This window comes from Rousettus aegyptiacus, unplaced genomic scaffold, assembly GCF_014176215.1.
Source record: "Rousettus aegyptiacus isolate mRouAeg1 unplaced genomic scaffold, mRouAeg1.p scaffold_m13_p_3, whole genome shotgun sequence".
Taxonomy (NCBI): Eukaryota; Metazoa; Chordata; class Mammalia; order Chiroptera; family Pteropodidae; genus Rousettus; species Rousettus aegyptiacus.
This window is the reverse complement of record NW_023416306.1, coordinates 70,297,248-70,323,709: the sequence shown is the minus strand read 5'-3', so window position 1 is coordinate 70,323,709 and position 26,462 is coordinate 70,297,248. Positions and strand designations below refer to the sequence as shown.

The window sequence follows — 26,462 nt, the reverse complement described above, 5'->3', positions numbered from 1 at the left end:
CACTGCACATTGCTGTTTCAATTCCTAGAGTCCTTGTCTGGCCGCCTTCCATTTCAGTTGTTGAATCCAGTACATCCACCATCTGCTTTTCTCCACCCATGCCCTTCGCCTTCCTCCACAGTCCTCGTGTAAATACTTGAGAGGATAAATTAAGTGCTTTTATCTCACCGCAGTGGCTGTAGCGACTCAGCAGAAAAGAGGATGGCCAGTTAGAAGGTTTGTTCTAATCAGACATTTCTTTTTCCTTCCTAGGTTTTTGGAACATGAATCCTTACATCCTCGTGACTCTCCTTTGCTTGGGAATAGCCTCAGCTGCTCCAACAGTTGACCACAGTGCAGATGCACAATTAAACCTGCTGAAGGCAGACCTCAGGGGAGTGTTTGACAAGGTCGGTAACTTCTGAAATTGTCCAGAGGATCCCTGCAGACAATAGTCTAAGCTTTAGGGAGTGTACAGCAGAGAACAGCTTCTTGCAGCCGGCTCTTACCAAGGCTGTAGTTTCATGGCACCTGTTACTGAGCACGGTGGGGCATGCATCCCTGTGTGTGTGTGTGTGTGTGTGTGTGTGTGTGTTTGAGTACAACTCCCAGAAATACAAAGGCGTCCCTGACTCTGGTTTCTCTTCCTATCTGTGTGCAAATCTCCTTGGCGAAGATGTGTTGGTTTTAAATAGAAATAAAAATGATAGGCTCTATGTTTTTCTCTAGCTTAAAGATACACTCAAGAAAGCAGTGTTGGAGAAAATTGCCAAAGAGATTGAAAAGCATCTTCACGGTAAAGACGAAAGCGAGGAAAATCAGAATGTCACCACAGCAGTGCGTGCCTTTAGTGACATGGTGAGTGTGGCATGGACTGCTAAAGATTTTCTGCTCCCTCTCCTCACTACTTGACCAAAGTAACCTCTTGCACTATAACATTTAATTTTCTCTTCTTTGAAGGCCATTGTCAAATCACTGGAGAAATATGAACTCACTCCAGAACCAGAAGCACAAAAAGGGGAAAGCACCCCTGCAGAGATCCCCTTGTCTGTGGATTCGCGCGAGGAAGGCTATGTAACGCCTGCGATGAGGAAATAGCTCTTTGGACTTGCTGCCTAGCCATTTTACAGTACGACAACCCTGCTCACACCCAGAGTCCAGATTTTTAAGTAAAGAGCCGAGATTAAGATTCCCATCCCAAGCTCCGGCTTGGATTTTCCCAGACAGCTTTAAAAATAAACACCCGATGCTGAGCCTTAGAAAGGCGAATCTTCTTCACTCAACCACCTCTGAAGCAATAGGTACTTGCTAACCTGGTCTCTTGTGACCTTGGATGGAGGGCCTCCCTTACACTAGCACTTTTGTGCTCCTTCCCCTCACCTTCCCACAATTCTGGAATTTTTAAGGAATAAAACTTGTGATTTCACTTCATCTGTGTGAGTGCATTGAAACTGCGCCTTCGATGAAAACAATCCTGGGGTTTTCACTTCCTCAAAGTGGGTGCTGGGCTGCAAGGGAGCTACCTGCCAACCCCGTGTGTGCGACATGTGCCTACTCATCCAGCATAGTCTTAATCTCATGCATCGGCTATGGGCCCCCAACACACTGCGGTGAGGGATCGAGTGTGAAAACATGTAGCAGATCTCTCTCCAAGGGTAAAGCGAAAAAGAAATTGCCATTATTCAGCCATAAAAAATGAGAAAATCCTAGCATTTGGGACAACATGGATAGGCCTTGGAAGCATCATGCTAAGTGAAATATAAGGCAGCAGAGAATGGCAAATATTGTGTGACGTCCCATATATCGAATCAAACAAACTCATAAAGTAAGAAATTAGATTTGTGGCTACCACGTTGGGGAAGGGAATTGGAGGAAGCTGTTCATAGGTAGAAACTCACAGTTGTCTAAGATAAATAAGTACGTGGGATGTAATGGACAACATGATGACTGTAACTACCGCTTCTGTGTGATGCATCGAAAAGTCATTAAGGCATAAATCTTAAGGACCTCATCACAAGAAGAAACCTTTTTTCCCTCCATTCTTTTTGTCTTTGTTTTCTGTTTTTGTATCCATATGAGAAGATAGATGGTAGCTGAATATTGTGGTAATCACTTCACAATATATGGAAAGCAAACCTTCATGTTTAATGCCTCAAACTTACATAGTCATGTGCGTCAGTTACTTCTCAATAAAACTGGAATAAAATAAAAATAAATGTTTTTGAAACCAGTTTGTATCCTCTATGGGAGTGTTGAACAATATGCAACTTGCCATCGTAGACAGATATTTTTCATTTTCTTTCAGTCAGGGCAGTTCTTGTCAGCTTGTTAGTGCAACTGGTCCCCCTGAAAGAGAGATGGTCTGGAAAAGTGGCCAACTTACTCTTCCGAGTGAGCAGAACCTGGTGGACTGCTCTCGGTCTCAAGGCAATGAGGGCTGCAATGGTGGCCGAATGGATTATGCTCTCCAGTATGTTAAGGACAATGGAGACCTGGACTCAGAGCTGTTCTATTCATACCACGTGCGGTAAACGGAGCTTCTTATTTACCATTCCGGCTCTGCTTCTGAAATACGAACACTTTAAAAAATATATACCATATTTAGAATTCACAATTTACCTTGTGGAATCTATACCTGCAAACTCTAAGGTAATACAATTTATTACCTTGCACAATTTTCTGATTAGATGGCTACCATGTAGCTGTTGTTACTTTTGTGTTATGGGGAGATATACATACCATTCTATACATAGTTTAAATTTCTCCAAAATGAATAATGTCTTATGACCAGGTGAGGCCGAGAGTGTCTAATTAAAAAGACAGCGGCTGATTTTTCAATTTTAAAACAACCGATAGCATTTCACCCTCTGGGATGCTTTATAACAAACTTGACTTGGAGATCATTATGCTACAAACTGTCTTAAACTTATGTTTTGCATGTGGTGGGTGGTAGAAATCAAGTCTTCTCCTTTCCTGTGACAGAATGAATCTTGCGAATACAAAACTAAGTATTCTGCTGCCAGTGACACTGATTTCATGAACATCTGTAAGTGAGAAGAGGCAATTATGAAGGCAGTGACAACAGTGGATTCCATCTCTGTCAGCATGTCTTAAAAAAATAAAAAGGTAAGCATTTGATTATGTCAAAATTTAGGCAGAGGAGTTGGAAAACCACCACAACATACAGGAAGATCAACTCTTTGATCTTAGAATTTAATGCAGAATTTTTAAGTGTGTAGATGTAACATCATTGTTTATTTGTACATGCAATATTCATGCATTGTGTTTCCATTTGACATTATTTGAACCATATCTCCATGATTTTAAATGCTCACAAATACATGAGCATAAATATAATGAACCCTTGAGCTATACGGGGTTAGGGGTGCTCACTACCCTTGCTTACGAAAATTTGTGTGTAATGTTGACTCTCCCAAATCTTAATTACTAAAAGCCTGCTTCTGACTGGAAACCTACTGATCACATAAACAACTGATTAACACAGAGCTCGTACATCATATGTATCATAATAGTGTATCCTTAAAATTAAATATGCAGAAAAGAAAAAGTTATTAAGATCATAGGGAGCAAAATACAGTTACAGTGAAGCTGACAGAAAATAGTAAACATGTTTAGGCATTAGATCATAGAGTCTAGAGATAAGAGTATATAGGTCTTAACAAAATGTTTCATTCCTTTGGTTGACACGTGGCTCATAGTGAATGATTAAGAAGGTATGTTATCACCTCCTGATGCCTGCCTAGAAAGCAAGTTCCAGGAGAAATGTTTAGAAGCACACTTTGATTGAGGTAATGGAAAAATATAGCAAAATGATGATAGATGATAGTTTATACAATAACAAAGTTTATAAGATATCTAGTTTCTGCTTTTTGTTTTACGATAACATCGCAGATGCACAATTATTGGATATTTTGCAGAAGCTTGGTTTTTCAACCTAGCACTCATTGTTCTCACAATATAATTGTAAATTGTTGATGTATTGTCTCTTTGTCAAGCAGGAGGAGCTAACTTTAGAGTTGCAAGATTTTATGCTTGTATTGCAGAAAGAATGAATGCCTTTAAGAAAGTTGTGACCAGCTGCTGATGCCCAGGAGTCTAGCTGCACAAAGTGTTACCTGTGACTGAAGCCACACAGACTTTCTTTTCACTTCCCTGAAACCGCCCCTCTCTTACTCCCTAGCTGCATAAAAACTCCGTACTTTGGCTTTTTGAGGAAGGATGGATCTGAGAGATCTTGCTCTCCAGTTCTCTTTCTTTGGCCAAATTGAATAAACCTTTCTCTAACTCCAAACACCAGTGTCTCGGGGTTTGGCTTAGCAGCGGATCAAGCACACAAACCTGTATTTTGGGAAGTAGTTAGTAACAATAGTATTTATAGGAAAAAAATTTGAGTACGAGGGGACACCTGCAGTTCAAACTAGTGTTGTTCAAGGTTAACTCTTTATTTATTTAAATGGCTACATAATCTGATTTGGTATAACTTTGTTGACTTAAGAAATATCCAAACTTGTAGACAATTTTTATAAGATTTTATAATTGTATAATTTTTATAAGGATGACATATGCCAGAAACCAAGATCTCCATGGCTCTGGAGAATAACAGTTTTGCAGTTTCATTCATGCATTTGAAATTAAGGAGGGATCTTAAGGAAGATTACAGGCAGGTGGAGACAGCAAGGCAAGACTTTGTTCTCTCTTGATAGTGGTAGGCTTTAGGAGTGCTCTGAAGGCATTTCAAAGGTGTGTTAACCTAGAGTCATAGGCACAATGGACAGGTTTGCTTAAAGCAAGATAAGCCTTCCAGGAAGTTATATTCATGGGGCATGACTACTCACCATGACCTGCCCAGTTACAAAAGTAGGATCAGATCATCCTGTGAGGGTATTTTGCATGGAACTCCATTTTTTTTTCACCCACAAAAGTATATGTTAAAGCTAACAGAAAAATACTGTATATTTTAGCCTCCCAATTTCCCACAGACACCTTCCCAACCACATAGAAGGTCGGGTTCTGGTTTAGAGTTCTGACTCCTTGGCATTCTCTTCTTCCCAACCCTGTGAGCAAGAGTCTCACACCCACAGACGCCCCAGGCCTCTCGTGTGCCTCCCAGCCACACCTCAGGTAACAGGGGTGGGGGTGGGACACACGCAGAAAAGTATTTCAAGGCATGAGCCAGAATTAGGTAATAAGATAGTCCTAACTCTCCACTTTTCTGGTGATGTTACTGCAGTGGGCACCTGATCATAGGTGGACTTTTGTGCTCCTTCTCCGAAGACATCGATATTCTCACACCTTCAGAGCTAACCAAGACAAAGTCAGTATCTTCCTTCTGCCCTCTCTGCCTCAAAATCACAGCCTGCATTGAAGAGTACACAGTCTTAGCTTGATGGAAGCCGCTTCTCCAGGACACCAGTGTGGGCCGACACCTGGCCCTTCTGCGCCATCTCGTGATGAAAAAGGAGAACTGTGGCCACCAAGGCAGGGAGAGAAGCCAGGAATTCTGTGGTGTCCCTCTGTGTCAAATTCGGTTGTAATCAGATTCTCCAAGGTGAATCTGTTGTAGCCGCCAGCCCCGATAGACACATGGACCACCAGAAATCAGTGAGCTATAGGAAACACACTCTGTATTCAGCCAGCTGGATCTGCCAGGGGTACGCAGACCCCAAATTAAGCAGCCCTGAAATGAAGAAGTACAGGGTTTTTAAGCCCTCAACCTCATTCTTCATCCTTTTTGAAAACACAAGTCTATTTTTCTTCTTTTTACTAACTGTTAACCTACAGGTCGGTTGTACAAACGTGGGGTACAGAAGCAGAAAGCTTATTGTCAGAGCGTTATGTTCCCATGGGCGATAGCCAAACAGTAATTTTCCAGCCAGCACAAATCTTAGTGAGCCAGACAAGGGATCTTCCTGCAGAAAGCGGGTAGGAAATTGTAGGAAAGTTGCGAGTTTGTTACATGAACTTGCTCAGTCATTAGTGGGCAAAGTTAACAGCGGCTCAAGTGGAAGGGATCAGTAGCAGATCAGTATCTCCCAGGATTTAGAAAGAAAGCAATGTTCCACCAGGTCACAGAAAGGCAGGCGTTTGCCTGTGATCTGCTCTTGCATGGATCACCTTGAGGGAAGTTATTTATCTAGCATCCTACCTTAGCCAGGTTCTGTGGATATAGTCTATCCCCTCACACTGTCTCCTAGTCTAGAGGGGAAAAGCATCACACAATTACCCTGTAGTCTGATGGGGTCGCAATGGAAATTACTGGTGGCCTAAGCCTGTTAGGGAGGATACTTCCGGTAGAGATCATAGCAAGATACATTGGGTGGAATGCATGGAACATAACAAGTAAAGCAGAGGGGTTCATTGGAGTAGGAGAGAAGGAATTCACCTCAGGCTGCACGTCACAGCTCCAACAGGTCCTTGTTAAAGAGATGGTGGTGGGGACAAGGGTGGAAATGAGGCTGCCCTTTGAGACCAGGATGGAGCCATGGTGGTGTGATCATCCCCGCTGTGTAGACCTTAAGGTTGGTTCTCTGGGTGCACAGAGGACCTTGTCAATAGCACCCCCATCAAAAGCACTCATGTTATATTTGATGTCAGATTGTTCCCAGGTCTCTCTGTCCCCAAGACCACAGATCTTGGGCAGTTCTGGTCTTTTCAATTCCCAGCACTGTGCTTAGCACATAAGAGGCTCTTCAAAAATGTTTGTTTTCCATTAAAAAAAGTTTGTGTTTTATGACCAAGTAACAGTCCATTGTGTATATGTACCACTTCTTCTTTATCCAGTCATGTGCTGAGAGGCTCTTAGGTTGCTTCCACATCTTGGTCATTATAAATAGCGCTGCAGTGAACGTAGGGGTCCATATAGCTTTTCGAATTAGTGTCTTGTATTTCTTCAGGTAAATACCCAAAAGTAAAATTGCTGTGTCATCTCCATACTGTTTTCCATAGTGTCTGCACCAATTTGCAATACAATCCACAGTGAATGATGGTTTCCTTTCTCCACATTCTCAACAACACTTGCTATTTTTTGAGTTATTGATGATCGCCACTCTGACTGGTTTGAGGTGACATTGCATTGTGATTTTAATTGGTGTTTCACTGATGGTTAGTGGCATGAGCATTTCTTCATACATTTGTTGGCCAACTGTACGTCCTCTTTGCAGAAATGTATATTTAGGTCCTCTGCCCATTTCTTGATTGATTGCTTGTTCTTTTTCATGTTGAGTTGGATGAAATTGTAGTAAACTTTGGATATTAGCCCCTTATCAAATGTATTATTGGCAAACTCCTCCCATTCAGTTGGTTATCTTTTCATTTGTTCATAGTATCCTTTCTGTGAAAAAAGTCTTTCGTTAGATGTAGCCCCATTTGTTTGTTTTTTCCCATTTCCCTTGCCTGAGGAGATACAGCAGAAGAAATATGATTAAGAGTAATGTCAGAGAGTACTGCCTATGTTTTCTTCTAGTAGTTTAATAAAATCTTAGCATTTGCAAAAACATGGATGGACCTTAGTCAAATAGAGGAATACAATTACCATATGATGTTATTTGCATGTGGAATCCGAAGAACAAAATAAACAAAACAGAAAAAGAGTAACAGATACAGAGAACACACTGGTGCTTGCCAGATGGGAAGGTGGTTGTGGGCTGGGTGTAAAAGGGGAGGAGATTAAGATGTACAAATTGGTAGTTAAAACAGCCACAATGATATGAAGTACAGCATAGGAAATATAGTCGATAACATTGTAATAACTCTGTATAGTGTCAGACGGGTTTTAGATTAATCAGGGTGGTGCAGGGGATGGGGGTGGGAATATTTAACCACTATGCTGTACACCTAAGCCTAATATAGAATAAGAGTGAATGTCAGCTGCAATTGAAATACAAAAGTTAAAATTAAAATTAGATTCATTAAAATGAATGAATAAATGAATGAGTGAGTAAATTTGTGAATTATCCAGTGTTGGCAGACCCCTGAGAAAGAAGAAAGTGGAAGGATTATTGTGTCCCCCCAGCCGCTTCTCCCCAGCGTTCAGCTTTGTACCTGGTGATGCCCTCCTTCTGGTCATCTTGCACATCACAGTTCCATAGAGGAACCAGACCCCTCCGCACTGGAGGGGAGGCACCCCTGGCCAGTCTAACAGGGCTGACCCAGTTTCATCCTTAATATGATTGCCGTACAGGAATTACTCCACCCAGGTCCCTATGCATCGAAATGCAATGGAGACTGGAAAAGCCATAGAGACAGAGAGCAGATTGGTGGTTGCTGAGGCCACGGCAGAGAGGAGAGTGGGAAGTGACTGCTGGTCACTGCCGGTTTCCTTCTGAGGCGATAAAATGCTCTAGAACTGCATGGTAGCCCTGGTTGTACAACACTGTAATGTACTGAAAGCCTCTGAATTATCCACTTTAAATGGTTAAAATGGTGAAAAGCACGTGATGTGCATTTGACATGAATTTTCTAAATGTTAAATAAGAACTCAGCTAAATGTATCTGCAACATTGGTGAAAGTCGGATAGCAGGGGTGTGCAGCCTGGGGGATCTGAACCATGAGAATCAGCATTTGATATTTTCAAGCTTCTCTTTCTCTGTGAATAACAGGCCCTCTTTTATTCACGCTCAGGATGTGAACTAGGGACTCTGCATCCAGCAACCGCAACCCACATAGAACCTTCAGCCGAGAACCAAACGAGCTGTTCGGCCTCTCACATCTGGAAAACCACCCTGGTGGAATCTCTCAAGTGTGGGCTGCTCGGGAGCTTCTTCTGAAGACGCAGCCCAGACTCCTCCCCCTTCCCATCTCCACCATGTTTCCGCCTTCGCCCCTGGCTTCCAAGATAGCAGGTCCCGGTCCTTGTCTCTCATCTGGTTTCTTGCTTTCGTGCTCCGGTGTCAGGTTAGAGAATGAGAAGTGGCTTAGTTATGGTCACTTGGCCCTGAAACTGACTGGATCACACTGCCTTGGTGGCTTTCAGGTGTTGTCTGGCCTGACTGAGGGCTTCGTGTCCACCCACTATTGGCCAGCACACTGTGAACTGCCTTAGTGATAGCAGGGTCCTCAAAGGTCCACAATCACAAATGTGCAAATAGCAGAATTGTGTTGCATTCTGCTTGGAGACTCAGCCCTCGTGGACATGAAGGGCTTGAACTAACACAGGTCTAGGTAGCACAGAGCAAACGTTAACCTCCAGGATGCAACTTCGCCCCACGCCTTATTCTTGGAATGTGTGGGCACATCCACTGATGCGGGGATACAGAGCAACAACATTGGATTTGCGTGGAAGCACCGATCCCGTGCACTTCGAAGTTCGTTGGAGGTTCAGAAAGGCTCCTTAGTAGTTTTCATGGTTGGTCCCTCTGCTCACATGGCCCCTCATCTTCTCCAGACATGAGATTCTCAGTGGATTCACACCCAGAGCTGCATTGTTACCTGTCTTCCCACGAGGAGAAACACCTGCAGTGAGCATGAGGAGACTGTGCAATCTGGAGTACTCTTTCTCCTGAACCCCCTTAAGAATGAGGGAATTAAATTTTGTAAAGATAAAAATAGAGACCTTCAGGAAGTTTCTGAAACAATGTCAATTTTGAAGGTTTTTGTTGAGATTCATTTTCTGTACATGATATTACCAAGGTGATATATCTCTTCTTTAGTTGAAAACCAATGTTTTAAAGTTTGTATGTCTCTGTAATTCCTCTCTCCACAAGGAAGGATGTCTGGGGAGCATTGAGGGGCAGGGATTGCAATGAAATTGAAATTTAGGGAAGCAATAATAAACAAAATCAATTGATAATTTGTGTAATTGTAATGTTGCTAACGCATAATGCTAATACTTATTAAGTACTAACTGGCCAAAATGCAACACACGTGACACCTCGTTTCACCCACAAAAACCTTGCAGAGTATTTCTACCACCATTTTCCTGAATCCCTGAGGGGTCAAGTAGGATGCCCTGAGTCACACAGATGGGAAGTCATGAGGTGTCTGGCTCTCGGGCCAGTGCTTATTAATGATGCTTATGACCCCATTTTTAGGACATTGTCATGCATTCATTCCCCATTTTCCACTGTCATTTTGGCTCAACTTGGGGATATAAGATGGGTTGTATCTTTTCTGAAGCAAACAGTTCTTCAGATTTAATAATTAGGTTTATAATAATTAGGTGTGTAAATGTCTAAGTTTTAAAAATTTATAATAATAATAATAATTAGGTTCAGCTTTAGTGTGTGAACTAGGCCAGTGTTTCTAGTTCAAGGTCAGCTTCTCCTGTAGTTCTTAGTGTCATCTCTAGAGAGAGCAGCTCTCTCCTGCTGTGGGTTAAGATTACTAGAGTCTGAACCACTGTTGGAGGGGTGGGGACAGAGACTCTGTGTGTGTGTGTGTGTGTATGTGTGTGTGTGTGTGTGTGTGTGTGAGCAAGAGAGAGAGAGAGACAGAGAGAGACAGAGAGAGAGTCAGACAAACAGATAGATGAACAGACAAAGAAACAGAGAGAGAGATAAAGAAAACTATTCAGATCTGTGATCTGAAATTTTTATAAATCTCTTTGGATATGAAGATTGTGCCCAGGAACACTTGAGCTAAACTGAAGGAACCACATGTCAAGTGGCATACTGCTTCCCCTGGATAAAGAGATTTATCTGCTGCTCAACATTCACCCCTGGTAAGTAATATCTCCATTCATCTTGCTTATGGCAATATCCCTGATGGTCTAGTGGTTAGGATTCAGCACTCTCATCTTGCTTATGGCCAATTTTCAACACCTGAAAGGATCTGGAAGTAGACACCTCCTCCAGTTAGAGCTTCCTGCTGCCCTGATGGGAAATGCCGCACTTCCAACACAGGCTCCGATTCCAACGTGCTTTGGGAACTTTCAGAAACCTTCTCCTCTCTCATGAAGCCCGGCCCTGGCTTTCCACTGGGGGACCCAATGCGGCACAGTCCGCAGGCTAGAAGTAGGCAGGAGGAGTCTGGAGGACCTCAGAGGAACCTGGCCACAGAACCACTGGGCACAGATAGGCAGCAGTGTTCTGTGAGGTGTGCTCAATGCCTCCCCAGCAGGTAGGATTAGGGCTTGTGTTCCCTGGGCTATGAGGATTTCCTGAAGGGTTTTGAGCTGCCCTCCAATTCCTGAAGTCAGGCAGGTAGAACTCACCAAATAAATTGCCTTTATTTTGGAAAGTTTGATCTTTGAATAAGGAGTAGAGTGTACCTGGCATAGAAACAGGATTCCAGAGAGGACTTCCTAATGAATGACATAGTGCCATGTATGGCTGACTTTAGCGGTTTTTAGGTAGGAAGGTGTGTTGGTTAAATGTGTCTGTAACATAGACTGACTGACTTACCCAAGTAAGAGATTAAATAACTACTTGGAGCCAATTAGCAAAAATAGGTCAAATTTGATATCATATTTCAACAACAGTCCCATTATCCCTAATTTACTGGTAAAACCTCACTCTATTATCAATAATGATTCTCTCTTTTTCCTCTGTATTTGTTCATAATGCGCCCATCGCCTTGCTGAAACTGTCACTCTGAGTGAGGGGGGAGGGGTAGCACACTGGGAGCTGGGGAACATTGGTCGATCCAGCCCACGATTCCAAAAACATCATTGTGACCTCATCACACATTTAACATGAGCAAGAGAAATGAAAGGCTCCACAGAAGTTTATATTTGATCATTTCTGCTTAAGGGCAACATTGAAAAAGAACTGCCCAGGGCTCAGCCAAAAAAGTGCTACCTCAGCCAAAGGGCGAGAGGGGGCATGGTTTCTACTCAGGCTGCTCCTGAGTCCCCACAGCCATCGCGCACGTGCCCGTCCCGTGTGTTCTAGGTCTGCCCTCCAATGACGCACCTGTGTGAGAAAATCATCTTCACACTGCTCTCCGGGAAGAAGCTCAACAGGCCCAACCAGCTGACGTCATTGTCGCAGGACCAGCTGAACCGCCTGGCCAGCCAGGGGGACCCCAGGTCCATAGCCCAGCAGCTCCACAGTAGAGAATATCAGCTCAAGAGACCAGGCAGGGGTCTTGGAGGGGCTCCAGGAATTCACTTCCATCCACATTCCAGTGTCTGAAGATAGTATGAGCCTGGGGAGGCAGAGTGGAAACCGCTCACCTACGGTGATATCTCCAGACGTGTGACTATCACACAGCCTCAAGTGATTTTCAGAACTGCCGTGTCTGCTCTCCTAGTCACCATAAGAGCTGTTGTTTTGTTTTGCTTTGGGTGGTTTGTTTTCTAGCTTCTGTCAGTTAGGGAAAATAGTTCCCACTGCCCTGGGTGACCGGGCCTGTCTCCTGTCCCCCCGGCCCCCTGGTGCTGAGCTGTGAATCCCGCAGCCTTCAGGGTGACTGCTCTCCATAGGTGACACCAGCTCCAATCAGACCTCTTGGATCCACAGGTAATCAAGAGACAGCAGGGATAAGAGGATATCCTGAGACACAAAGACAGAGCAAGTAGCGATGGCCAGAAATGACCCCAAAATGGGAAACTTTGCTCCTGGTTGTGTGACACTCAGCACTGGGGTGGGGCTTGGGAGCCCTGTTCTAACTGCATCATGTGCCTATCTCCACGAAGGGCAGAGGTGCACATTCCTCCATCACGTGAAAGAAATCAGGAGACGACGTGAGCTAGTGTGGGCCTAGGAGAGCAGTTCTGAATATCAAACACCAGAAGCAGTTCTGAGAATTTTAAAAACCTGAAGCTGCCTCTCCAACCTCAGGTGCCACGTCTCACCCTGTGGCTAGTGTGTGTGGATCATGTAGGCTCGAAATGAAGTTGAAGCCACCCAGAAGTCAGTGACCTTGAAAATAGAATCTCAAACAGTGATCATGTCAGTCTCTGACTTCAGCGAAACTGCTGGCTAATCTCCTGGCCCCAGCAGCAATACTGTAAAAGGTAATTTAATCCAAGAATGAGGAGAGGTGAAGGATCATAGCTCACATGATAAGATGCCACTGGATGTTAAAAGTGATTTAACCATATTAATAAACTCACTCTTTTGGCACAGTGTTCTCTTATCTTCTGGTATTTGACCAGCAACTTTCTAGATTTTACAGTATAATACATTTCATTTGGCGTCGCATTCTTCCTTGTCCTCGAGACTTCAGTGAGTAAATAGACGAAGATTTAAACACAGGGGAAACAAAAGGAAGAGAATCCAAGTTAAGTAGTCCCCACTGTGACTGGCCACCAACCCCTCCTTTGGCACCATCATTATCTTCTAAATTATCCTTCAGGTCTTATTCAAATTTCACTGGTTTTATCTCTGATGCCTTTTCTGGCCCAGGACCCCACGTGGCACTTCGCCATTTGTCTCTTTGGTCTCCTCCAATATGGAACAGTCATCCATGGCCCTGAGGACTTGGCAGTGTCCTTCTAGGACTGAATTGCAGATGGTGTCCATCAAATGCCTTATCATGAACTAAATGGACACTTGCTTCTTGCTCTAAGGCTCAGTTTTGAATAGAATCATTTGCAGAAGGCAACTCAAAGATTTAAAGCAGAGTATGTGTAGAAAAGAATTGCTGGTGCAAACAGGCCCAGACCTCCACCTCCCTGTGGGAACAGAGTCCAAACTGGATCAACGTTATTTGTAGAAGTAGCCAAGAACAGGGAGCAAAGAGAGGGTTGGAGTAAGTGTTCTAGAAGGGGAAGTTGCTACTATTTTTTTGCATTTTTTCTTTGTTGCTTTTGCTTTTTAAAGAAACAAATGTTACAGACGAAGCTACTGTCCTGTCTGTCCATCACCTATACCCTCTTTCCTCTCTCATCCTTTTCAGGGCCAACCGGTGTCATGGTGGCATATCTTCCCAGACCTTTTTTTACCTATGTGTGTTAAAATTTACATAACAATATAATATTATAACATCCAAATCTTTTTTGAGTAATTTCAAGCCTTCGGAGAAGTTGCAAGCATAGTACGATAAAGCCTCACATACCCTATCCCTAAATTAACCTATTATTTGCGTTTTGCTACATTTGCTTTATCCCTCACTCTCTTTTTTATTTGCTTATTACTTTTCAAACATCATGACATTTCATTCCAATGTATTTAACCTGTATCTCCTAAGGAGAAGAACATTATTCCACATAATCACAATATAATTAATTGTAAGAGTCCAGAAACATAACATTGATATAATACTATTATTAAATATACAGTCCTTATTCAAATGTTTGCCACTTGTCCTGTAATTTCTTTTACGACTGTTTTTCTTTATTTATGTGTTCATTTTGGGATTCAAAATCCAGTCAAAAATTACTTTTTAAATTTCATTTCATATCTCTATCTCTGTCTCTCTCTTTCTCGTCTTTCATACATTGCCACAAAATCTGTAGTCTTTTCAGAATCTCTCTTATTACCTTCTAGTCTGTTTTCTTGGCTGAGTACTTGATTTTTGAGATCCATCCATATATAAATGCCTTGCATCATTCCTTATAACATCTGCACATATTTTGTCACTATTCAGGTCCTTTAGTACTCTGAGTAGCTGGTGCTTCTGTCTATTTACTCTCCTATGTGTGACCTTCTGTTGTCTCCTCTGGGAGATCAACATAATGCAGGGTGAAATGGTTCAGGATGTGCTACTCCTGGACCCTGACTCTGCACCAATATCCTGGGGAAGCAGCTCTCCATAAAGACCCCACAGACCCTGCAGCATTCCTGGGCTGGTGGCCAACAGTGATGTGGAGGAGCTCCTGCAAATTCTAGAAGCAATGGACATCTGCACACAGGGCCTGAGCAGCAGGACTATGGGGAATTCCCCTCCCTATTCAAGGCCTACAACTTACACTACTCCTGGATGAAAGAGGAGGACAAGTGAGGTCTGTTAGGGTGTGTGCATCATCCCCATGGAGCACCTCGCCCTCTACAGTGTGGCATCGTTCACAAGGTGAACCTCTGGGGGTGGATCCCCCAGTAGAATGCTGAGTGAGATGTGAACATCCACCTGTGGGTGAGCAGCTATAAGATTGACAACAGCAGGGCAAGGCTGCTGGTGCCGCTGGTCAACCACAGCCAGGCACTGAGGTCCAGTTGCATGGTCTGATGATAGAAAAAAACAGTGCTGCCTAAAAACTGTCACATTTCATCATTCCCTCTCGTCTCAGGTAGAAGGATGACACAGCTGTAGGGTAATGATCTTTGTGAGAATCCAGAACACTCCTAACTCATGATTTGTCATTTGTGCAGTCCATTATCATTTGTGCATAGCAAATAGTTTTCCAGATTTAGACCCTGGTTTTATAACTTCCTGCACTTTAAGTCTAAAAAAGAAAATAAATGGAGCAAGTTTTTTGCAATGATTTCAAATTGTAATAGAGTTTTAAATTGATTAAGGAAATATGTTCTTATTCTTCTCTCCTGAGAAGCAAGTAATTTTAATGTTTTATCATATATATATACATAAAATGAATATATATATTAATATAGGTAATTTTTCTAAATCTATATGATGTAGTAAATGTTTTTTGTTTTCTTTTTCTTTTTTATTCTCCTCTTTATTTTTTTAAAGTAAATTGTTTCTTATTACATTAGTGTGTCAGTCTTTAATTCAAAAGGAATTATTTTCCTTTGTTTTGTTATCACTTACCAGGACTCCATGTAGTGGGACAAACCAATCTGAAATCCAGAAAGTCATTAAACTTAATCTCCTGATGATGGAGACAAGCCAGTTTATTTAGATGCTTGATATAACTAAAACTGAGAATGGTTTAGAGGAGTAAAAGGAGTCCAGATATTTTTACATGTCTTCTTACTTTATAGAAAAGCGGCCTCTTCCACTATCTTTGGGTGAACCAAAAATCCAGAGAGAGTTTCAACAGCGGGGGAACATCGGAAGCTTTCTATTTCTGTACAAAGGTCAGGGAATGGTGTCCTGCAGGAAAAAGAGAAAACTTACTGCAAAATACACGTAAATTTCTGCCATTCTTTAACTATGGACCACACTACTCCAGACCATCAAACAGAAACTTTAGATTTGACCTGCATGGGAACCGCAAGTGGCAAAAGCTCTAAGTCAGTGGTCTCCAACCTTTATAGCACCAGGGTCCAGTGTTCCTATGAGAATCTAATGACTGATGATCTGAGATGGAGCTGAGGTGGTGATGCTAGCACTGGGGAGCAGCTGCAAATACAGATGAAGTTTTGCTCACTGAACTGCCTCTCAAACCAGTACTGGTCTGTGGCCCGGGTCCTAACAGGCCACAGACCAGTACTGGTTTGCAGCTCAGGGGTTGGGGACCCCTCCTAAGTGACAAATCTTGATTTTAGTAAAATCCCAAGATTGCTTTAAAAAATGGGCAAAAAAGAAAAGATTGGAAAGAAAAAGACTAAAACATTGATTTTCTCAGTGGTGAGACTACAGTTCATTTTTATTTTGTCCAAATTTGCCATAATAAATATGATTCGCTTTTACAATGAGAAAAGAAGTATTAATGAAATAGAACTAAAAGCTACACATACACACGCCTAGAAAGAATGATACTGAAATTGTGGTTGAAATTGTGGAACCTCCTTTTCTGGTGTCAACTCCCTCCTGAATGTCGCTTCACTCTCTCCCACATCAAAAGAGTGTTCACATCACAGGGATACAGCACCAGACAGCTAGAACCCGGAGGCAAGGGGTTTGCCTCTGGCAGTGTCTGTATGTAAAATCCCAGAGCAGGGTTCTGACTGCTCCAGCCTGGGCCAAGGAACCGCCCAGTGCAGGACATGGTGGTTGGGGAGGTGGAGTCACACAATTGGCCTGGCCCCACTGACCATCCGTGAAGGAGCCGTTCTCCCCCAAAAAGAGAAAGGGGCAGAGGGAGGATGTTGGGCAAATAAGACGAAAGTGCTACAGGTGTGTTTATACTTTCGTTTTATGCAGGTCCAAGGACGGCACCTGTTGTTAAGGTTATGGGGCCACCTGGGCTCCCGAAATGTTGAAGCCACACCTAGAAATCATTGCAACCCAACTTTGAAGAGCTTAAGGACCATAGCACTCACTGCCCCGTCCTGGGAAATGTCATGGGGGCCACTCCAGGAGACGTTAAGCATCTCCAGTGCCATGAGCCCCGGTCAGGCTGAAACTGTCTGGCAGAACCCCACCCTGGGTAGCTGGCTCTGTCTCATGCAGGAGGGGAGAAACCAGACCACAGTGCACCTCCTGCGGCCACAGTGAGAATCAAGAGGCACCAGTTTTAGGAGCCAGAAAAAAAAGAAAAACTTTTATGGGCCTTTTTTCTTAGAGTTGTTATGAACCATGTAGAGCTGTTTGGGCAGCATGTTCCTCATCCCCTCTGAGCTGTGGCTGCCCCTTGGTACAAAGTCTTATCTTGGGCTGCCCTGGGTGCCAGAGGTCTCCCAATGCACAAAAGCATCCCAGGGATGCAGAGCCCCTGTGGCATGGGCTGGAGGGCATTTCTGAGAATTCCGATTGGTTGCAACTGGATGCTACACCTTCAAAAAAGAATCAGAACTCTGGGTGGGAATTCTGGAGGTGTTTTTGCAGAAGAGGATTTACAATGACAACTGCAGGTTTCCTGGAAAAGATACAACTACATTGGGCTCCAACAATGTCTGGAGCCACATGCTCTTACTAAACCCTGATGATGTGACCCCGGAAAAGCCACTCCAGAGCGAAGGGCTGTACTTGACTATTTCTGCACAAACAGCAGCTAGATGCCAGCCAGGCTGTGAAACTGAGAAGGCGGTGTGAGATCTGAGCACAGAAGTAGAAACCTTCATGAAGAGTAAAAATGTAGTTTCAGCTTTGCAAGACGAAAAAAACTTCTGGAGACGGATGGTAGAGATGGTCACATAGCAAGAATGATGGCAACAAGGAAATAGATTGTATAGGTGGAAAGAACGGGCACACAGGTGTGACAACATCACTCAATTAGGTTAATCACAAACTTACTAAACCAAAACCAATATTAAACATTGACAGAGAGAAAAAGGCAAATCTACAGGGCAAGAAAAGCATTTAATTGGGGTCCTGGATTGCAGTTTGGGAACACAGATTCTTGTAGCAACCTGAAAAGTGTCCCATTTGAGGACTAAGTGCAGGGGCTTCTAAAAGAGGGGTAGGAAAAAAGGGGTATTCAGGTGAACATTAGTTATTTACCAAGAACTATAATTAGAGGGGAATTTATTTTTTACAAGTCATTGGCTTCTCATTAACTTCTCTTTCTATTACTGAGGAAGAAATATTTTTTGCACAGTCCTTGAAAAGTTTTTTTTCAGCAAATAACTTCTTTTTGGCAAGTCAGCAAGGTCAGTGCAATTTGTTTGTCCAACAAAATGAGTCAGGACTACAAGAGGGATTCACTGTGGTCATGTCCTGTAACATAAGAAAATCTCAGTATAAACTTTGGACATTTTCCTGAGTTACTGACTCTACTCTGGTGGTTTAGGTTTGTCTTCTCTTTTGTCTTTTGTGTCCCCCAAATTCCCATGGGTAGTTTATTCACCCTCTTGGTTTTATTGTCCTTAAAGTAGACCTATAGCTGTGGGTTAAGCACATCTAAACTTTATCCTCAAAACCATATGATGCACTAAAGAACCCAGTTTCCACTTTCTTTCTTTATATTGCTGCTATCACAGCCAGATGATATACTGTATAGGTGCTCAGTGTAGAACACACTCTTCTGATGCAAGGAAGCAACAACTACCACCCTTAAGTGATTCTATTAAAACAGCATCCTGGGCCAGATGGTTTCCCCATTCTAGGAGGAGACGTCAAGTGGATGGTACAACACAGGTGGGATTTGCAGAAGAGACCTTCTGGCCTCCAAAGGAGAGTTTATGGGTGAGGATGAGGGACGTGGGGAGAAGCGCCACAGGTCAGCTCCCTTGTCACCTACTGCTCCGAGATACTCGCCATGATCTTACTGACATACATCAATCACGTTCTGTGCCCATTGCTGTAAAGTCAAGACTACTGTGGCAATTTTATATTTTAAATGGAAAGGCTGAGCCTGAAAAAATCGTCCAAAAAGGGACATGTAGATTGTTTCTAAAAACACTTAAACTATACAAAGAAAAAGACAGTGAGCCCAAACAGAGCTTAATTAATTTATATTGATTGATTTGCTTAATGAATTGGCTGTTAAACCCTACAGGAGAAGTGCAATTATAGTAGCTCAGAAAAATAAGTTATTTTATATGTGGCTTCACATGAATAGCAAGTAATAAACAGGCTCTTTTCCATAAAACTACAAGCGGTAACACACCACTTTTTAAAAGGACAGTTGTCTGGATAATGATTTGTAAGAATAAGACTTGGTTCACTGAATTTAAACAAATCAGAGGAATTGTTACACTGGGAAGAGGTGTTAGGTGGCCTCAGGGTCCTGAATACCACCATGCTAGACTTTTTCATTCCCTTATGGTTTAAAACTTCCAGATATGGGATAAAGAATTATAAATTGTTTTTCTAGTGAGCCAAAGAAATCTAGACAGATGCACATAAGAATAAACATTCATAGATGCTGCATTTAAGGAATCAGGAAATCTGCCAACTGCATTTTATCAAAGGTGGAGCTAAGGCCTGGTCACTTGACTAAAATGTGACCATTTTTATAATTAGTACTCATCTAAGTTATCTGGCAAAGAAATGGAGGTAAAGAGCAGGAGAGAAGGGGGAAAATGGCGTTGACGATAGAGCCTTTGTTCATCCCTCTTGCTACCAAATAAAAGTCGTGACAGAAACACAGAACAAACAGCAACCAAAGTTGCTGAACCTCTCCCAGGACTGTGCCACTGGACACCTACTACACAAAGCCACACTAACAAGATTGTGAGACTTAGGAGCTTTGCTTACATAGAAACAGACACAAAAAGGCAGGCAAAATGGGAAGACAAAGAAGCAGAAGCCATATGAGAGAACAGAACAGAGATCCAGGAATAGTTGAGTCAAGCAATCTAACAGACACAGAGTTCAAAACAGTAGTTATAAAGATGCTCAATAAAATTAGGGGAAGTGTAGATGAATTCAGGGAGAATTTTAACAAAGAGATAAAAAACATAAAAATGGAAATGGAAATTGTAAAAGAGAGCCAGTCAGAAATGAAGAACACATTATCTGAGATGAAGAGTATATTAGAGATAATCAACAAAGTAGATAAAGAGGATCAAACCACTAGTATAGAGGATGAGGAAGCCAAGGACTCTCAATCAGAAGAATAAGAAAAAAAAATGACAAGACTATAACAATAATTTAAGGAGCCTATGGGACAAAATTAAATGTAAAAACATACATGTCATAGGGGTAGCTGAAGGAAACAAGATATTGAAGAGCTATTTCAAGAAATAATGATGGAAAACTTCCCTAACCTGGTGAAAGAAATAGACATACAACCCCAGGAAGCTCAGAGAGTCCCAAAAAAGAGGAATCCAAAGAGGCCTACATCAAGACACATCATATTTCAAATGCCAAAGGTTAAATATAAAGAGAGAATCTTAAAAGCAGTAAGAGAAAAAAAGGTAGTTACCTATAAGGGAGCACCAAGAAGACCGGCAGCTGATTTCTCAAAACAAACTATACAGGACAGAAAGACTTGGCACAAAATATTCAACATGATAAAATCCAGGATCTACAACCAAGAATACTTTATTTAGCAAAGCTGTCAAGAACAGATAAAGAACTTGCCAGACAAAAATAAGCAAGGGAATTTATCACCGCCAAGCCAGTATTACAGAAAATATTGGAGGGACTTCTTTAAGAGAAAAAACATGTATCAAAAACAGGAATAAAGATGCAGAGGAGGAAAAAAATTGGCATAGATGATAGAGGCTCTATTCATCCCTCTGGTGACCAAATCAAAATTGTAACAGAAACAAGGACAGCAGCAAGGAAAAATTGCCTAGGATCCAGATGAATAAGCTGTACAACTAGGGAGAAATACAAGAAATCACCCTGTAATGGTAGAAGGTAGGAGGGGAAAGGACGTGGGGGTGCCTGGTCTTGAGCAGCTGAGACTGAGGCTGCGGCAGCAGGAGATGCCTCTGAAAGGGGTTGCGTCCATGAACAGATTTTCGTGGTGACAGACTTGCTTGTTCTGAGTACCAGTGGTGATTCAGGTGCATGCAGGGGTCACCAGGGACTTACAGGGAGACATTGTCATTGTGAGGACCGAGGCAAGACTTGTTCTGTACAGAAGTGCCGTCAGTGTCCATTGTTCCACTGTTCAGCCCTTCCCTCTCCCAGTGCACAAACACAGTGCCACCATAGCCCTGATGTCATCAAACTGGATAATAGAGGTCGCTCTGCCCAGAGAATTCCCTGAAACTCTGCATCCCCCAACTCACAGCCCTACCTATATCCAAGTATATCCTCAGTGAGTCGGGTGTTCTTTGCTGAGCAGTGCCTAGACTCACTGGAAGCAGCGGGCCTCAGTTTCCGGTGTGGCCTTTTGAGGCAAATATAAGCACAGCATCTGTGGATTGTATGCTGAATTTTAACAGGTGGCCCAGGATGGGTAGAGGCTTGGGCTAAGTTTGGCCTGCAGCTGAAGCCCTCTCACAACTGTGCCACTTGACACCTACTACACAAAGCCACACTAATAAGACTGTGAGACTTAGGAGCTTTGCTTAGGACATAGAAACAGACATGGGAAGGCAACCAAAATGGGAAGACAAAGAAGCAGAACAGAAAACAGAACAGAACAGAGATCCAGATATAATGGAGTCAAGCAATCTAACAGATGCAGAGTTCTAAACACTGGTTATAAAGATGTTCAATGAACTTTTGGGAAATGTAGATAAATTTGGTGAGAACTTCAACAGAAATTATAAAAGAGAAACAGTCTGAAATGAAGAATACATTATCTGAGATGAGAAGTATATTAAATGAAATAAAATATAAATAAACAAAGTGAATAAAGAAAAGGATCAAATGCCCTATCTAGAGCTTACCAGAGCCAAGGACACTCAATCACAATGGCAAGAGATAAGACGCCAAGACTATAAAAATAATTTAAGGAGCATATGGGACACTATTAAGGGTCCAAATATCTGTCCAATTGGAATAACTGAAGAAAATCAGAATGTTGAACAGCTGTTTGAGGAAATAATGATGGAAAACTTCCCTCACCTGGTGAAGGAAATGGACATAAAACCTCAGGAAGCTCAGAGAATCCCAAAAATCAGGGATTCAAATTGATGCACCAAGACACATCATAATTAAAATGCCAAAGGTTAAATACAAAGAAAGAGTATTAGAAGCGGCAAGAGAAAAACAGATAATTAGTTATAAAGGAACATCCATAAGACCGGCAGTTGATTTCTCAAAAGAAACTATGCAGGACAGAAGGGCTTGGCAAAAAATATTCGACAGGATGAAGAAGACCAAAGATCTACAACCAACGATACTTTATCCAGCAAAACTATCATTTAGAGTTGAAGGGCAGATAAAGAGCTTCCCAGAGAAAAACAAGCTAAAGGAAGTTATCACTGCCAAGCCAGTATTACAGGAAATGTTAGAGGGACTTCTTTAAGAAGAAAAAATACAAAAGACTCACTTCAGATTAAAAGACACAGACTAAAAGGAAGGAGATGGAAGAAGATATTGTTTTGATGTACTTAGAAGCTATTTAAGTCAGACAGAAAAAGATAAGCACAATATGATTTCACTTATATGCAGAATCTAAGGAATAAAAAGAACTAATTTAAAAAAAAACAGGAATAAAGTACCTCATATGGAAAAGAATTAAGTGCTCCAACCAAAAGATAGAGTAGCTGAATGAATGAATGAATGAATGAATGAATAAAAACAAGACCCTTACATATGCTGCCTGCCTACAAGAAACTCATTTCATATTAAAAGACACACACAGACTAAAAGGAAGGGGATGGACCTATAGAGTATTGCATTGAATAAAATGGGTTGGATAAAGACAAATGTCTCATGATTTCACATACATGTGGAATCTAAAGAACAAAATAAACAAAAACAATAACAACAAAAGTGGGAATAAACTCATAGATACAGAGAATATTTTGAGGGCTACCAGATGGAAAGAGGGTTGGGGGATGGCAAAAAAAGGGCAAAAGTATTAAGAGATACAAATGGATAGTTGCAGAGTAGACATGAAATGTAGAGTATAGCATAGGAAAAATGATTACTAATGTAATAAATATTTAAGGGGAAAGAAGGGTAGTAGATTTAGTGGTGTAATAGCTTTGTGAATTATGTGGATCTCTGATCACTATGCTCTACAGCTGAAACTGGTACATTATTGTATATCAACTACAATTGAAAAAAATACTCATCGAATTGTACAATGTAAATATGAGCTCCTAATTATCTATTATATTTCAATAAAGCCAGAAAAAATAATACAAAAAAGAGAGAGAGAGAGAGAAAGCAGGAATAAGAACAAAATCATTAGCCATGGGGCGTCTCTGTAATACATTATTTCACAAGTTTTACATAATTAGATGTTATAATTTCTTGCCTTCTTCCATATTCCTATGGCATTTATATATCTCTTGGTTTCATTCTATATTTGGAGCACATTTGGTATAAAAAGAGTCCAGGCTTTCTCCACTGCATTGTGTCACATACCAAGAAACAGAGAGGATGTAATTCTCTGGAGCAGCACCTGCCACCTATCAGGCAATTGCCTAACGTGCAGGTGGTCATGCAGTAGCAAGGTTCCACCCTGTGCAATCTGATGGAGCTGTGATCCAAGAGCCACTGTAAAAACATGTTACAATATGTACTTAGGTTTCTTGAATGATTGATTGTGTTGAATTTCATAATGTATTTTTAAAAACATTTTGTAAATCTTCAGTCATTTAAAATTCAACTTATTTTTGTAATCATCTGAGAACTCCATCCTCTAGTTGTGTTTGGGAAAGAAGAGCTCCTATTTTTTCAAAAACCTAAAAAGAAATTTTTAATCAATTGATTTTTTAAATTGTATGGGATTGCCAGTACCATTCAAGAGGGAAAAAAAATGGCCTTTTCAGCAAACGGTGCTAGGAAAATTGCATATTCACATCCAAAAGAATGAAGTTGGACCCTTACCTTACATCATATGCAAAAATGAACACAAAATGATCAAAGACCCAAACTTAAGAGTCAAAACTATAAAACTCTAGATAAAAACAAAAGGGAAAGGATTCACTCATGATATTGAATTTAATAGCACTCTTTTTTTTTTTTAATTTTTGGATATAACACTAAAAGAACAGGCGACCAAAGAAAAAATAGATAAATTGGACTTCATCAAAATTAAAAACTTTTGTTCATCGAAGAAGGCTATTCACTTAATAAAAAGGCACAGAGTGTAAAAAAAATGTTTGCAAATCCTATCAAATTGGAACTCTGTACAATGCTGGTAGAAATGTAAAATGGTATAGCCACTGTGGGAAATATAAAAAAAAATTAAATATAGAATTACTATTCAGCAATTCCGCTTCTGGGAATTGAAAACTGGAACTCATATAATTTTACAACTCTGTGGACAGCAGCATTATTAAAAATAATCAAATGTGGAAATAGCCCCTATATTCATCTAGGGATGACTGGAGATACAAAACATGTTACATTAATACAATGGAATATTATTCACTTTAAAAAAAGGAACAGACAGATGCTATGATATGGCTGAACCCTGAAAATATTATACTAAGTAAAATAGTCTGATAATCAAGGACAAATATCACATGATTCCTCTCATGCGAGGTAGCCAGAATAGTCAAATTCATAGAGACAGAAGAGAGAATAGTGGTTTCCAGGGACTGGAGGAGGGAGGAATGCAGAGTTACTGCCTATTGTGGACAGAATTTCGGTCTGGGAAGATTAAGACGTTCTAAAGATGGATGGCGGTGATGGTTGCACACTAATGGCGAGTAGACTTAATGCCAGTACTATACATTTAAAAACACTTAAAACAGACATTTTTATATTATGTATGTATCACCACAGTAGAAGAATAATGGCTCTGATTTTACTCTAGAATGTTTATCAATTTAATCTTAGGTCGAAAATAGTTTACAACTCCATATGAACTATGATTTCATTTTTATCATAAGAATTCAAAACGTGCATAGAAAAAGGTGATTGAACTGCACAGTCAGGAACATAGCTCCACCATGGCAATGAATGCCATGTGGTATGGGAGGCTTAAGTTTTTGTGCTTCCTCTCCTCAGTATTTTACTAAAATAATCTCTTGCTTTACGACACTCTATTTCCTTTTTCCTTGAAAACTTGTGATAAATATAGGCAGGTGATGAATGGCCTCAAATCTGGAAGCGCAGAAAGGGGGAAGTGTTCTGAGAACCAGTCTTTGCTGAGATTCCCCCATCTGTGGACTGGAGACAGAAAGGCTACATAACTCCTGTGAAGAATCAGGTGTAACAGTATTCGGCAAATCACTCTAAAAGAATAAAGCCATAAAGGAGTTGCTGTCCTTGATGTGGTAGACTGTGGAACAATAGGCAGTGAAATATTTTTCAGAGTTTTCAGATATATCAGCTGTTACAAAATCTTGCTATTTGTTTTGTAGACTGAATTAAATTTTGTTTTTCAGGGTCAATGTAGTTCTTGTTGGGCTTTTAGTGCAACTGGTACCCTTGAAGGACAAATGTTCTGGAAAACTGGCACACTTGTTTCACTGAGTGAGCAGAACCTTGTGGACTGCTCTTACCCTTGAGGCAATGAAGGCTGCAGTGGCGGCCTAATGGATAAAGCCTTGCAGTGTGTCGAGGACAACGGAGGCCTGGACTCAGAGGAATCTAATTTGTATCTCATAAGGATAAAAGGTACTACATATCTTATCATTCTGTCTCTGTTTTTGAGTTTTGAAAACTCTAGAGAAAAACAGATTCCATATTTATAATTTACAATTTGGATTGTAGAATCTATATCTGCAAACTGTCCTTAAAATGCATTTGTCTTGTACAGTTCTCTGTTTAGATGGTTAACATATAGTTGTTTCTATTTCTGTGTTACATGGATATATATATAGTCTACACACAGTACTAATTCATCCAGGTAGACTGAGAGTGTCTCATTGAATAGACATTAGTTAATTTTTCAAGTTCAAAACACCCAAAGACATTCCACCTCTTGAGATGCTTTATAACAAACCTGATTGAGAAACCATTACACTGGTTTCAAGGTTTCAGGGAGTGGTCATTTATGACTCTTGACACATTGTTTATAGAAGAGATTGTGCCAATTTGTATTTCTGCTAGTGTTAGATGAGGCCTAAATCCCTAGCCTAGATTTTTAAAAAATATATGTTTTTGTCTTATCTGGATTTGTGTCATTTAACTGAATTTTGAGATGCCTCCCTTACTGTGGTTGATAGGCTGCATTCCCGTCACGTGTCACTTGCAGGAGGACCTCACCCTAGCGTTGACTCTTATTTCCTCAGACATTCATTATGATCCAGACTGCAGCAGTGAAGACCTGGATTGTGGCATTCTTTGATCCAAGCTATGGCTTTGAAGCAGCAGAATCGGA

The 26,462-nt window shown here is 41.3% G+C and overlaps 1 pseudogene; it reads left to right on the top strand.

The window, feature by feature from the left end:
* LOC107507425 lies at positions 1-26,429 on the top strand (annotated as a pseudogene).
* The last annotated feature ends 33 nt before the right edge of the window (positions 26,430-26,462 follow it).